Raw genomic sequence first — 13935 nt, forward strand, 5'->3', positions numbered from 1 at the left:
TCCACATTCTCCCCAGGCCTTCAGATGGAAACTGGTGACAAACAGGCTGGTCTCAGCTTGTGCCTGACACAGCACAAGCTCTCTGATGACTTTGGGCCTTTTCCCGACATCATTTGCCCTCTCTGAAACCCTCAGAGTCCCACACACTCCAAGGTATCTCACTGCATTGACATTCATTCATTCATTCATTCCTCTGTCCAGTCAACAGTTAATTACCAGGTGCTGGGAAACAGATAAATTGCTACATGAACCCTATCCCTTTACAGACTTTATTATCTGGCAGGCAAATCCAGTTTTTCAAATTAAAAATAAATAAATAAATAAATAAATAAATAAGGACTGCATGAACTCTAATTGAGGTATGTACAGGTTAGAGTCAGACACAGTTGTGGGAGGAGAAAGGTAAAGCTTCACAGGAAAGTCCCAGGTGAAGAGATTTGATCTCTCTCACTGGTGAAGACCCGGGATGGAAGCTTCACGTAGCGAGGTGGCAGGGCATCCCAGGTCCTGAAGCAACAGGAAGTGGTGTTACCTGGAGGGTGAAACACCTGGGTCCTCACCTGAGCTCTAAGTGTCAGACGTGGCTGGCACAGTCCCAGAGGAGATGAGGCTGGCCTCCTGCTCAGGGTAGGCATCACCTCCCCTCATCACCTCTACCAGCCCCGACTCTCTAGCCTCATTCAACGTCTGTGTTGCCTTCCTGTCCAGAATCATTATTTAATATTTTAATCTGTTAGATAGTTTCCCCATCAAAATTTAGATCTTCGTGAAGTCAGAGAATGATCTTTTCAGTGGTCAGCATTGGCCAAAGTGTTCTATGTTCCATGCAACCTGCTAAACCAAGAAGAGGAGGTGGGGGTGAGGGGTCAAGGATGAAGCAGATCCAGCCTTGGTCAAGTTAGGTTTGGGGAGAGCAATATTCTCGCCTGAATAGTTCCTAGGGCCAAAGGACACTTATCAGCAAAAACAAATTATTGTGTTTTTTTTAATTAAGATTTTTAGCTTTGGGAGACTCCTATTACTGGTGAATGACAATTAGCATTGTGCTCAGGTTTTTGTCATGTAAATTCCACATTCACCCAACAGCTTTAACCTGTCAGAGCCATTTACAATATTCTTTGGAGGGTTTTCTTTGTTTGCTTCATGACTGATTATTGTTTTTAACTTGAAAACAGGAAAAAAAGAAAGCCCTTTCTAAATGGGATATCCTTTTAGTAGACCTCCTGTGTTTCAATTTCCAAACCAATACTTCAGAATAAACTAGAACAAAACTTCCTTTGGAGACTATGATACAAACAACAATACCTTCCCTGCTCTCAATCCACTGGAGCCCAGCTGGTATGGCTGACGAGACCATCTCCATGCTGGGCCCCTGAAAAAAGGTGGTGGCCTCTCTGCCCAGTCCCAGTGCTATTTCTGAGGGACTCCCATGTGTATAAGAGAGGAATACAGGAGGAGTACAGAATGGAGTTAGGGAAAATGATTAATGTATAATAAATAGAGAATAACAAATGAAGGTGTGTTGCTAAGTGAGAGGCTGCATACCATGTCGATATTAAGAGCACAGGCTCTGAAGTGAGATCTGGCTTCAAGTCCCAATGCCACTACTTACAGACGTACTAAAGCTCTGAGACACTCAGCTTCTTCAACCATAAAATGGAGAAGCTAAGCGACCCACCTCATGGAGTCCCTGTGAGGATGACCTGAGCTGATGTGTGTAAAGTCTGGAGAATGAGAGTAACTATCCTCAAATAAATACTTACCACCCTGTCATCCCCCTTCCCTCTGGCCTTGGGTCTAACCTCCAACAGGGACCCATCTTTCCTTCAGAGTTCCCACTGTGCATGTGGCCCTCCTCAGAGGGTGCTCTAGATTTATTGCCCAGGAAACAAATATCCCCCATCCTTTCTCTCTTGAGTCATGGACAGACTAAAGCCACAGTCAGGGACAAATAGAATTAAGGAGAAAATGAAAATCGTCATCCAGCGAGAGAAACACCTGTGGTAAAGACGGCCTGCTTCTAAATGACTTAGGAGAGGGATCCAGCTGGGTCCCGAGAGACCTTGCACCTTCCGCTATGTGCACTGGGGCCCCTGAGCTGCCAGGTACGAAGTATGACTGCCTTGAGGGTTTCTGCAGGGAGGAAGCTGAACCACATGTGAAAGCCATGTGCAGGAGCCCCAGATGAACCCAGTCCTTGAGTCATCTCAGCCCAGGTACCAGTCATGTGAGTGAAGAAAGCACCAGATGATCCCAACCAAGCCCGAGTCATTCAAGGCCACAGATATACTGGAGCAGATTCAAGCTATCCCCCCTTCACCTGTCCAAATTCCTGAGCCACAGTATCTGTGAACATAATAAAATGGTTGCTGCTTTACATCACTAAGTTATGGGGCAATTTGTTAGACAGCAGTAGATAACCACAACACAGGCCTTTTGTGTGCCACTTTTTTTTAAGTCCTTGGGCTTATTTTATCTTTACAACAGCGTCTGAGATAGGATTTAATATACTCATCTTAAGAATGAGGTATCTGACTCTCAGAGAAGAGATGCAATTTTTCCAAGATCCCATAGCTTCTAAGGGGCATCAGAATCCATACATCAAATCAGGATTCACACACCACACATCAGTCAGCCACCCAGAATTAAGAGAACATTTTAAATAAGTCAGATGTTGTACTCAGTGTCTGAAAATGGCCTCTTTGCCTTATTCTATATGCTGGTAACACTCACCTCTGAAATAAAGTCATTTGGCTGTCAAAAATTAAAAATACTAAATCTTATCCACTTGAGCAGGACCATGTGACTAAAGCTAAGCTGATGGACTAATTCATTTCAAACAGCTCAGCTGACAGAGGCTCAGTCCATTGAGTCTCTCAGAGAAAGGACAGAATTTGTATCAATCAGATTTTTCAGTGCCTTACCTGAAATAACTGCATGACCACAGTAATTCAGACTCATGGGCAAGCTGAGGTGGGTAGAGGGATAGATTTTTAGTTCTGCTGGCTGTTCCACATCAAAGAAGGAACACTGCAGACAGAAAAGTGCTTTGCAAATTCACTTATAGGTGCACTGGGAAAATACTGAAAATAGACACTGGAGAAATCTGGCTGCAATCAGAGGCACCAAGTGTTCCCCCTGACACATGGATGATGCGCGCTGCAGGCGCTCAGCCTAATTCAACTCATTTCACCTCGGGAGGATGAGTGCCTGCCTCATCCCAGATCTTGGAGAAGGAGCTGGGGCAATCCTGCCCTCAAGGATCCTTCAGAGTCCTGGGCCCAAAGTAAGTCACCCTACTGCACTACCCAGGTGTAGAACACTGCTATAGGTTTATTGCACAGAAGCCTCCTGACCGCAGGCGGGTGTGAAGGCAAGAACAGTAAGTGCTGCCCATGAGTGCTCAAGGTTCAGTGAAGGGAGACACCTGTCAGGGGTATGCAGGGTCCTCCAAATGTCTCCTCACAGCTGCCAAGCATGTCTGACTGAATGTGCAAAGGAATCCCAGCATTCAGACTCTGAAATATTTACCATAGAGAGGGGGGCAGAAGAAGACTCCAGAGAGAGCACAGGAAGTACTTTATAAAATACCTTCTCCTGCCCTGGCCAGTGTGGCTCAATCAGTTGGAACGTCAGCCTGTAAACAGAAAGGCTGTGGGTTTGATTCCTGGTCAGGACACATACTCACATTTCAGATTTGGTCCCTGGTCCGACGGGGTACATGACAGAGGCAATTGATAAATATTTCTCTCTCCCTCTCTTTAAAATCAATAAGCAAGTCCTTGGGTAAGGATTAAAAATAAAAATTAAAAATTAAAAATAACCTTCTTCTGTTCATCCCTCTCCCAAATAGGGTTCCCTCAGAAAGAGAAGGATTTGAGTGCAGGTGGTTTACCTAGGAGGTGATCTCAGGAAAGATCAATAGGGAAGTGAAGAAGTGACTCAGGAACAAAGGGTGGAAACAAGTCACCCTTGTGGGTGAGTAGAGCGCAGGCCTCCTGGGGACCTCTGGGGGGCTGTCTGAAAGACTGCAGATATCCTCCCACCTAAGGGAAGAGGAGGTAGTTAGTGGTGGTGGCAGAGGGGAGGGAGGGTATTGATTGATCCCAAAACTCCTGTCAAAAACTCCTGGCTGAGGACCTTTCCTGGCGGTGTTAATTCCCTGGGACTTCTGACCTGCCACACAGTGGACAAATAGGGATCTAGCGAATGCACAGAGAGCACACAAGCAAAGGGCTGCTGGTCCTGGAAGTCGGGCCTCAGTGCAAGAACATGGCAGAAGCAGAGGATATGTAGGCAGGACACCAATAATGTCTGTTACAACCGCCTTCTGTGAGCACACAATCACCCTCCCTATACACTATAGCTACTGTCTAGTCTTTATTTAACCTGTATCGTACTGAGTCAAATGACAATGCATGCTGAAGACGGGAACAAGGCCTGCTATAAGGCCAGCCTGGAGTTCACATCCCCTCTGGGGAGGAGACCCCTAAGTCTAAGTCACTGATAGCAGGTTCCACCTACTAGCTGCTTTATACCCAGCAGAATGGGGTAGGGGACAGGGCTAGCCCTTCCCATCCTGAGCTGGCTGTGGGTAGAATAAGATGCCACAACAGACCTGGTTTTGTTGTGACCACCCTCTGGTACAAGGAAGTCTGCTCCTGAGCCTCCTAGCAAAAAAAACAGTAGTCCACAAAAACAGTGCACCCTAGTCTGCCTGAGCATAGCCCCTGATCGTAATTGCTGCCTAAGAGTGCCTTATTGAGAACTTGATATAATCAATTTAAGACATTCACTAGGAGAGTGAGATAATGCTAAAATAGGAAACAAACAGGTAGAGAAAATCTGAATTTATCCTGAAATGCCAACGAGATAATAGAACACCATGCCCTACACATCTGTTTTACTCATCAAATTTTCTGTAAGATAAAATTTTGTCTGGCTGTCCAAGGTACTTCATACAACATCAGGCTTTTACTGCCATGGTTTTACCTTCCCTAAGCTTAACCATTTCAGGTAAATCAGGATGTAAATTCCCATCAAAGTTAGAAAGACTCCATTTTCTAAAAAATCCCTAAGGAACCAATGGGGCTCTGGAGTGGGGTTCGGAGGTGGGCAGAGAAACCAAAGCAGTCTCAAAGAAGAAAGCATTTTAGTAAATTGAGTTGGAAAAGTGGGCATGAGAATAACCCCCTCCCTCCCAGGCTCCTCACTTCATCCCACACAGCTGGGTCTGTACAGGGATTTGCAGGGAAGCTCATTTTAAATTCACAGCCCATCATCCATTATAATTGAAAATATGGTGACGCATCAGAGATGATGTTGATTTTAGAATCAGAATGTCAAACCGGTCCTCTCATTTCAGAAATAAATACATCCCTTAGTGCCCTGAAGTTACTGTTGGACTGGAATTTTTATAAACTCAACTTCAAGTCAAATATTACAGAATTGCCAAATGTCACTGAACTACTTATTAAGGGGATATACCATTCCCCATTATATCAAAATATTAAAGTGCATTTTCATCTCGAAGTTACTGAAACTCTTGCTGGCAATTTCCAGTAATAACACGAGCATGAGTGAAAGGAGAAAGGAAGGGGGCAAAAATAACAGACACCAAGGGATTAATAACAAAACAAAATAGAAGCCCTAATCCCTCTAAATTATCAATGAGAACACTAAAAAGTTAACATCCAAGAGAACACTGTTTTATCTCTGAAATATCAGTATTGACTATAATAAATACTCTAGCCAGTTTATTGGAGTTTAATCCATCCCATCGCATTATAAGCATCAAATGATGTTATTTTTGCCCCCTACCTTGCTATGTCAAGCTCCCCTTTACCACTGGGTGGCAACTGCCTTAAGGATACTCCAGCCCTTTCCACCGCTTTTCATTCCCTTCCTATTATTAAGATTCAATCCAGTTCATTTTTAAACTTCAGTCTCCTATCTGATCCAAAGACCTACTCTCCCTGCTCTGCTGCAAAGGCAAGATATTCTACTGTCTCATGATGGAGGGGCCAGTGTGTTCTGCTCTCTGCTCCTCCCCTCCACCCTGCTGTTCTGCCTGTGGAAAGGGGGAAGACAAAGCAATGTCTCCACATTTAACTGGGCAAAGTACCAGCCCTATCTTCCACTGGTAAATGATGTTCCAGCACATGGATTATGGGCTCACTGTGGTCTTCCAATATGCCCTACCTGGGAAGGCCTTATTCTGCAAAAGGCCTTCTTCTTGTGACATATGACATATGTCCTCCAGCTAGTGGCATTTTCCAGAAATGGTTCCCAAAAAGACTGTAATTCCAAAAGTTATCTACCCTTTAAGGTAATTTTAGTCTGCAAACACATATGGGGGTCTGTCGTTGGTACCCCTTAGAACTAGGAACTTGTGAGTGAGTGAGTGAGTGAGTGAATGTTGCTGGTATCTGGGCACCTCTTGGCCTGAATGTCCCCCAGCACAGCATCTGAGCTCCACAGTTCTCAGTCCATGGGTGGCACTGAATTGGGTGAGCTAAATGTTCTTTGTGTGGCTTTAATAAACCATGAGTTTTCCAGGAATACAACCATTCTATGAACTGAGGCCAGAGTATACTTTGTCTTGTTTGGAACTTCACCAAAAGTATTTCACCATTTATAAACATCACATCACCCCAATATTGCCCAAGATATTTGAATTGCCAATGCAACACACCTGGATATATCTGCATTTGTAGCTTTGGAATTCACAGCAAGCATCTAATTTACTACTTCCTCTAGTATAGTTGGATCTAAATATGACATATTATTGGATTATACATTATTTTCCTTTTAGTTCCTTTATATTTCAGTTAAGGCATTACATTGATTTGTTAAATTATGTATACAAGCAAGTAATAGTATCAGTAAATTTCATTTCAGAATAATAACAGGGGAACTACAAAATATAAGTTGTAAAATGGGGCCTTTGGTTCTGCTAGATTCACGATCATTTCTATTTATTTCCCTGTTACTCACCCTTTTTTAGTAAAGCCCTGTTGGCTCCAAGCTCTAGCCTTGTTTTCCAAAGAGAAAAATGTCCCTACCTGAGCCAGAGTTATGAGAAGGGAAGAGGACAGCTCTGTCCTGTCCGGACCACTGCACCAGCCCATGGAGAGAGTGGCAGCATTATCCACAGAAAAATCCCACCCCCAGGAGAAAAGGGACCTCAAGGTCAGAGTCAGGGCTGTTAGGCACCTGCCCCACAGCCCCACGGAGCACCCCAGGAGTTTCCCTTCCAACTACCAGCCTCAGAAGTTCTAGATTTTGTTTTGGATGGGAAGAGGTGTTTCCCTGTGTGTGATGTCAAAGCTTCAATGCTTAGAACTAAACCAGTATATCTTTAGATCCAGAAGTAAATGTTTTTACTTTGGAGAGCCCTTTTGCTCATTTTTTTCCTAAACTACATACACAGCCTGGAAACCTCAGCAGCCAGAAATTAACACCTCTTCCTGGTTGCCAGCTCTCAAGCTACACTGGCAGAATCCCATGGGCCTCGTCACATGTGGCCATCCCACTTAAGTGACGGCAAAGATTTTCCTATTAAAAAGCTCATCCTTGCCTCTACATAACATGCATCTGATATAAACTGCAAATAGCTTTTAATGACCTGCTTGGAAAATGAAACATGCTTTACATATGTAGGACTTCCACAATCTGGGGTTTAAGAGAATGGATGCAGGCCGTATTCCCAAAGACCTCCTCTACGGCGAGTTAGCAGAAGGTCAGAGGATGACAGGGCGCCCAAAACTGCGGTTCAAAGACATCTGCAAAAAGGACATGACACAATGCTCCATCAATCTCAACACATGGGAAGTTCAAGCAGACGACCGCCTAGCCTGAAGGCTCACGGTCAGGCAAGGTACGTCACGTGCAGAGGCTGCGCGCAACGAGGAGGCGGTCCAGAAAAGATCGAGGCGGAAGCAGCGTCAACAGCAGCAACAACAGCCATCTGCCTTCACCTGTAACAAGTGCGGCAGGGATTGTCACTCCCGAGTCGGACTGCACAGCCATTCTCGGCGGTGCAGATAGACTCTCAAGAAGCTACGCCATCGTCTCTCGAGACGGACGGCTGCCGCCGCCGCTGCCGACGACCGACGCCTGTGCAAGGTGGATCTGCAGTGACATGGGAGAGTGCTGGGGACAGCGTTAGACCACAGCAGCTGATGGTTATGCCTAAATTCTCCTCAGGGCAGTGGCTGATGTTCTCCCAAGAGTGTGGTATTCAATGCTACAGAGTAAAGAGGAAGCTCAGGACTAAGCTATGCACCTATGGGAAAGTTAATTTACATTAATTATCCCAGAAGGAGAAACACTCTGGAAATGGCCCTCAGAATCTTCAGCCAGAAAGATTCAAGGCCCTACCCCATCTCATACCCAACAGGTCACCTGCCCACAGCCTGGCTCCATCTCCCCATCCTTGAATGCACTAGCCATGCCATGCCGACCTCTCCTAACCAAATCCTCCTGCTCCACCAGCCCCAGTCTGGTGTGCTCACACTGGGAAGACAGGCACTGCAGACCTAGAGGGAAAAGGAGAAAATGGACCAAGGAAAACTCCATCCCAGCTCCACATCCCCCATAAGGAAAAGAACTGGGTCCCAGGGAGCTCCAGCCAACCCTCATCCACCTATTCTATGCTAGCCCCTAGATTTCTGGGGACACAGGAATGAGAACCTCATGGGCCCAGACCTTGGCAAACACACAGTTTAGTGAAGGGCAAGTGGGTGGGCAATGAGGACACAATCTGGTAAGTGACGCTGTGGGGTAGGGGAAGAATGACACCCTTGCCAGGGGAGCACGCAGGGTTGGAATCCCAGAAGAGAGCTCATAGTGGGAGGGGAGCTGTCAGGCTGTCAGGCAGGGCACAAATGAGGTGGCAGGTGGGGCAGGGTGTGCAGTAGCCCAGGGACACAAGGCAGGGAACTGGGTTCCTACCACAAGTCAGGGCTGAAGTGTGAGGGAAAGGAGTGGAGAGAGGGTTTGCTCATTTGCTCATGCAGGCTCACCTTCCAGCCCAGGCAAAGGCAGGAAACAGTTAAGGGCCTTTGAGATAAACCAAGGATTGCGGACTTTATACTCAAAGTGATGAAGCTACACAGAGGAATTCTCAGCAGGGGGTGACTAATTGCATGTGTATTTGGAAGAGCAACCAAAGGCTGCATAGATTTGGACTGAAGAAAGATCAGTTCACAAGCTGGTGGGATAGAGAAGTACATTCAGGCAAGAAGAATCCCAATCACCAAGCTTCCCTGAGCAGTGAGGCTCTGATTCCCACCCTCTTATCCCCTATCCTGAGCTGGCTGAAGTAGAAGACAACAGGCAGGGGTGTAGCCACAGGAAGCAAGGACAAGAGACAATATCATCCCAACACACTACAGAACACACTCAGAGCAAGACTGAAGAAGAATCAGTGCTCTACAGACTGCTGACTCAGGTGTGACGTGCTGGGCGCTGCTGAAGAAACCTTGTCTGCCTTTAAGCAGACATGGTAAAGCTGGAGAACAAGGGAGTCCCCGTGGTTGAAAGCAGGGAGACACCGGGCTGTGTGCCTATATCCAGGTGATGCTTCTATGGTTGGGTCTGAGCACAGCCTGCACACCTGTGCCACAATGGATGGATGGCAATGCCCTGCTTTGCCTCTTGAGGTGCGTACTCCTCAGGTGGGTGGGCTAGGAATTAGCAGGGCTCAAAATCCCCAGAAATTGAGGCTGCCATGGTCCTGGAGAGAGAGGATGTCAAAGTACACATCTTTACTCACAGCCACAGAAGCTGCCCACACCAAGCCCCAGGTTACCTCATGCCAGGTCCCAAGGCTGAGGACAGTCAAGACCCACCAGTGCTAGTAGTTAGCACGGGCAGGAGCCCAGTTTCCTAGGGAATCTGTGGCAGCCACTGCCAACTTTCACATGACAGAGGTTTAGTCTCTTAGACTCATCCCTGGAGGGCCCACACAATTTGAGCACAGTTACTAATATCACTCTAATAAGGTTTGAGCACCATAACAGAGACCCGTCTTTCTCACATGCTCCACACGCTCCAGCCTGCCATGCTGCCTAAAGTGCCATCAATGTGCAAGTGCCTAACCCCACTACCTAAATGCTAATGTCACCAAATGAAATCATGCATTGTTTCCCATTACCTTAGTTTACAAGAAAGTGTTCCTCTCTGATAAGATGGTGTCAGTAGAGTATTAGGGCATCTGCATCTTGTAGACTCAGGGCAGGGGTCATGGCAGCTCCAGACTTCCTATATAGGAGCCCACTGTGTGAACAAGATGACTTGTTCTGATCAATAGAAGTAGCAAAGTTTTCTGAAGATGGTTTTATTTACATTTTCCACTGGATTGAAAAAATAACTTATAAGGCTAGGGTTATGATGATTCTCATCATTATTGGTAGTGTTTTCAGGCATGGCTTCAGGGAGTAGCCAAACTCTACCTCTAAAAGCAGTCTTTGGTGCCACCAAAGACTTGAAGAGAGAGAGCCTGAGGGGGAGGGGCTGGAAGAGATGTGGAAAGATGAAGAATGGGACAGGAGGGGTGCTGAAGGTTGATGCAACGATTTTGTCAGCCCTTGCCTGCACCTCACCCTTCCCCTTGGGCTCTGGGACAAAGCAGCGATGGGACATGATTGAAAGCAAAACTCCAGGAAAAGCTACAGCTTCACACAAATATTATTGGCTGGTCTCTGACTTGAGTTCCTTCTGTAGAAGAGCTAGAATTTAACTACTGAAAGATTGGGTTAGAAAAAGAGGAAAATGATGCTAGTACAATAAAAATGCTTTATTCATATCTAATTAAAAGAACAATAAATCACTAAAAAGTCTTAAATATAATTTTAAAATTAATAATCAAGCAAGATACAACTATCTAGATATTTCTGATGATGGTGCAATAAAGTTTAAATAATTAGTTTTCCTTTGGGAGAAAAAATGACAACAAAAAGAAAGTTAGGAAGGTAAAATCTATGTCTTGAATGTCAGATTACTTTAACCTTGATTATTAATGAAGTTAGCCTCCTTTCCTTCCCCAAATAGCCATCTACCCTCCCACAAACAAACAAAAACACTACCAAAATAATAATAATAATAATAATAATAATAATAATAATAATAATAATATAATAATAATAATAATAGGAAGGAGGATATAAGAAAGGGAAGGAGGCTTTTAAAATACCATAAACTACAAACTGAAAATTTTTACTCCTCAGTACTTCTGTGAAGTTCCTGAGTGATGGCTTATCTTTTAGTTTTTGGCTCTATGTTCTGACTATTAATTTTTCCCCAGACAGGGTCTGGATGGAAGAAGATGGACAATTTGCAGCAAAGAGATGGATGCCAAGAAGTGCTGGCAGAGCAAAATGAACTGAGATTCTAGGACTGTGTGTGTGGGCTTAAACTATCCTTGCATGTTTGCTTGGAGGATCAGAGTAAGTGATTTTCTAACTCTAGAGGCAAAGAGAAGACTCCCTCACACTCCAGAATTATTCTCCTATTCTTTTCTTCATGTCTAACCAGTAGTTATTCATTCCTTTGGGTTAACATTTTCCTTGACAGGTTTGAAACCACTAGTTGCAGGGCAGGCAGTCAGCGGAGACACAATGCATCTCAAGGCGCCTGGTTTGTACAATATAGTGAAAATCTGTCCCTAGCAGAGCAGGTTTCAGAACTTAAAGGGGTGGAAAGAGTTGGAAAAATAAACATTCAGAACCTCCAACCACCAAACACACATCCAATCAAGCTTAGCAAATGCTTACAGAGTCTCCTCCCCTGAGTTTTCATAAGTTGTATAATACAAGCCCTGCCCCTGCCCCAATCTCTTTTCTCTCCCTTACATACATATCTCCAGGATGGGGGTAAAGATACCAAGTCCTGCAAATAAGCATGGCTCCATAGGAGATGGGGCATCCTGGTGACAAGCCACAGCAGAAGAGACAGCTCAGGAAACTCTGAGAAACAGACTTCTAGGTAGATGGAGAATCCTTTCTTCCTTTCTCTCTCAGGCCCTTACTCTTCACTGCACCCAGTAAAGGGACAAGTCTCTGAACCCCACCCAGGCAGGCCTGAAGAGAGACCCCAGATGAAGAGGTTAGCACTCATGTCCATCTCCCTGTTGCTCCTTGTTCTTTTCCTGTTTGCATCCCAAGGTCTTGTTCACAGTGTTCTGAGTGTCCCCATGGTCAAGGGAAGAAAGTTAAAGGGGGAGCAGCAGCTGGCCCAGGAGAAGATGACCCTCCAGATGCCATAGAAGGGCACTGAGGTCTCATTATCCACACCCACTTGGAGATGCCCTGTCCACAGCCAAACCTGGAGTTGTTGGGGTGTATATTATGAAATAAGGCAGAAGTTTCCTTAGAGCATTTGGCCTGAGCATCAGGCAGAAGCATCTCTGGCTTCAGGTATGGAGTGACATGCTGAGTATTTCTTGGCAGCACTAGAGAGAGAGCCTGAATATCTACGTATGTTCTCAAGCTATATAGTCCAGGATAAACTGTGCTGCTGCAGAGGAAATCATAAATAATATATCCAAAGACCAGGTCTTCAATAGTTTTGAAGGGTTTCATTTCTCCTCCCTTCCAACTTTGATATATGTACTTACTTAACAAGGGTCTGTGGAGGGTTAATTGAATTAATATATGTAAAGTGCTTTGAGTTTGAAGAGAATATGCAATATAAATGGAAGCGTCATTAAAAAGGTTAATCTAATTTACATCTAACACTTTTAGTTCATGGTGTTAATGAACTATATCCTTTTAGAGAGTGATTAATTCATAGAAATGTGATTATTTTTCCTAATGTTATATATGGGTCAGCTTCTCCTATTAGTATATCTAACTTTATAAGAGGATTTAGCATTTAATAAATTTAAAAAATAAATCAAATACCCATATAGTGGTTATATTTCATTAATTACTAGGAGACATGCATTAGATTAACATGTATCTGTCTTAATTAATTTGCTGCAGTGCAGTTATCCGTGCAAATTGGAAAATGACACATACACTTGATATAATATTAACAGTTTTGAGTGGTTCTTCCCTGAAAATCTATGGGCCTGCAACTCCTGCATTTATTATATAACCATGGAGACCACCAGCTGTGTGACATATGCAAGCCGTGCATCACAGAACTGGGAAAGGTAGTCATTCTAAATTCAAAGTTCTCCTGAAGACACAGTTAACTAAATTGCTAAGGCAGTACAAAGAGAGAAAGATGTAGAGTCGAGGGGCTTGAGTCCCAAAGTCTAAACACAAATTTCTTATATCTGATCACCTTCTTTTCTTAGGCATTTATCTTCTCAAAGGGCTTTCAGAGCCACCTCCACGCAGATACTCAGAATTTTCTTGGGTAGAGAAAGGAGGTACTGTTTCCCCTTTCTGCACGTGAGAAAGCTGATCCCAGAGGGCTGAGTGATCTGCCCCCAGCTGCGCATTGATCAGGTGACATGACTTGGAGATCATGCCTTTACTTATTCTCCACGGTGACTTTCTTGTCAGACCTGTTTGAAGACTGTAGATCTGTTTAACTATATAATATTATGAAATAGACATCATGGAAATGCAAAAAAGTCATAAAAATGGTTTTGTAACTGGCAAAATGTATGTCAAGTTTCAGCACCTTTAGAAGCAATGAAAGTGGCATTTACAGCCTTTCTCAGTGAGAATTCCAATGGCATCTGCTGAACCTGACTCCCTCACACACGTTGGTGTGGTTCATGTTCTCCTGACTCATCTGCGGAACTGAGGGTTTTCAACCTTTACATAGTGAATGCTGTATTGATTTTGAAGGGCAGTCTGATAACTAAAGGGGAGAGGCCTAATGAGTAGTCCTACCAGTAATCAAAGGCAGGAACTGTGCAAGTGCAGAGTCCTGAGGGACTCACAGCCAGTGTGGGTGGTATCGCACTTGCATACA

The sequence above is a fragment of the Furipterus horrens genome, unplaced genomic scaffold (genome assembly GCF_987537825.1).
Source record: "Furipterus horrens unplaced genomic scaffold, mFurHor1.1.pri manual_scaffold_7, whole genome shotgun sequence".
NCBI lineage: Eukaryota > Metazoa > Chordata > Mammalia > Chiroptera > Furipteridae > Furipterus > Furipterus horrens.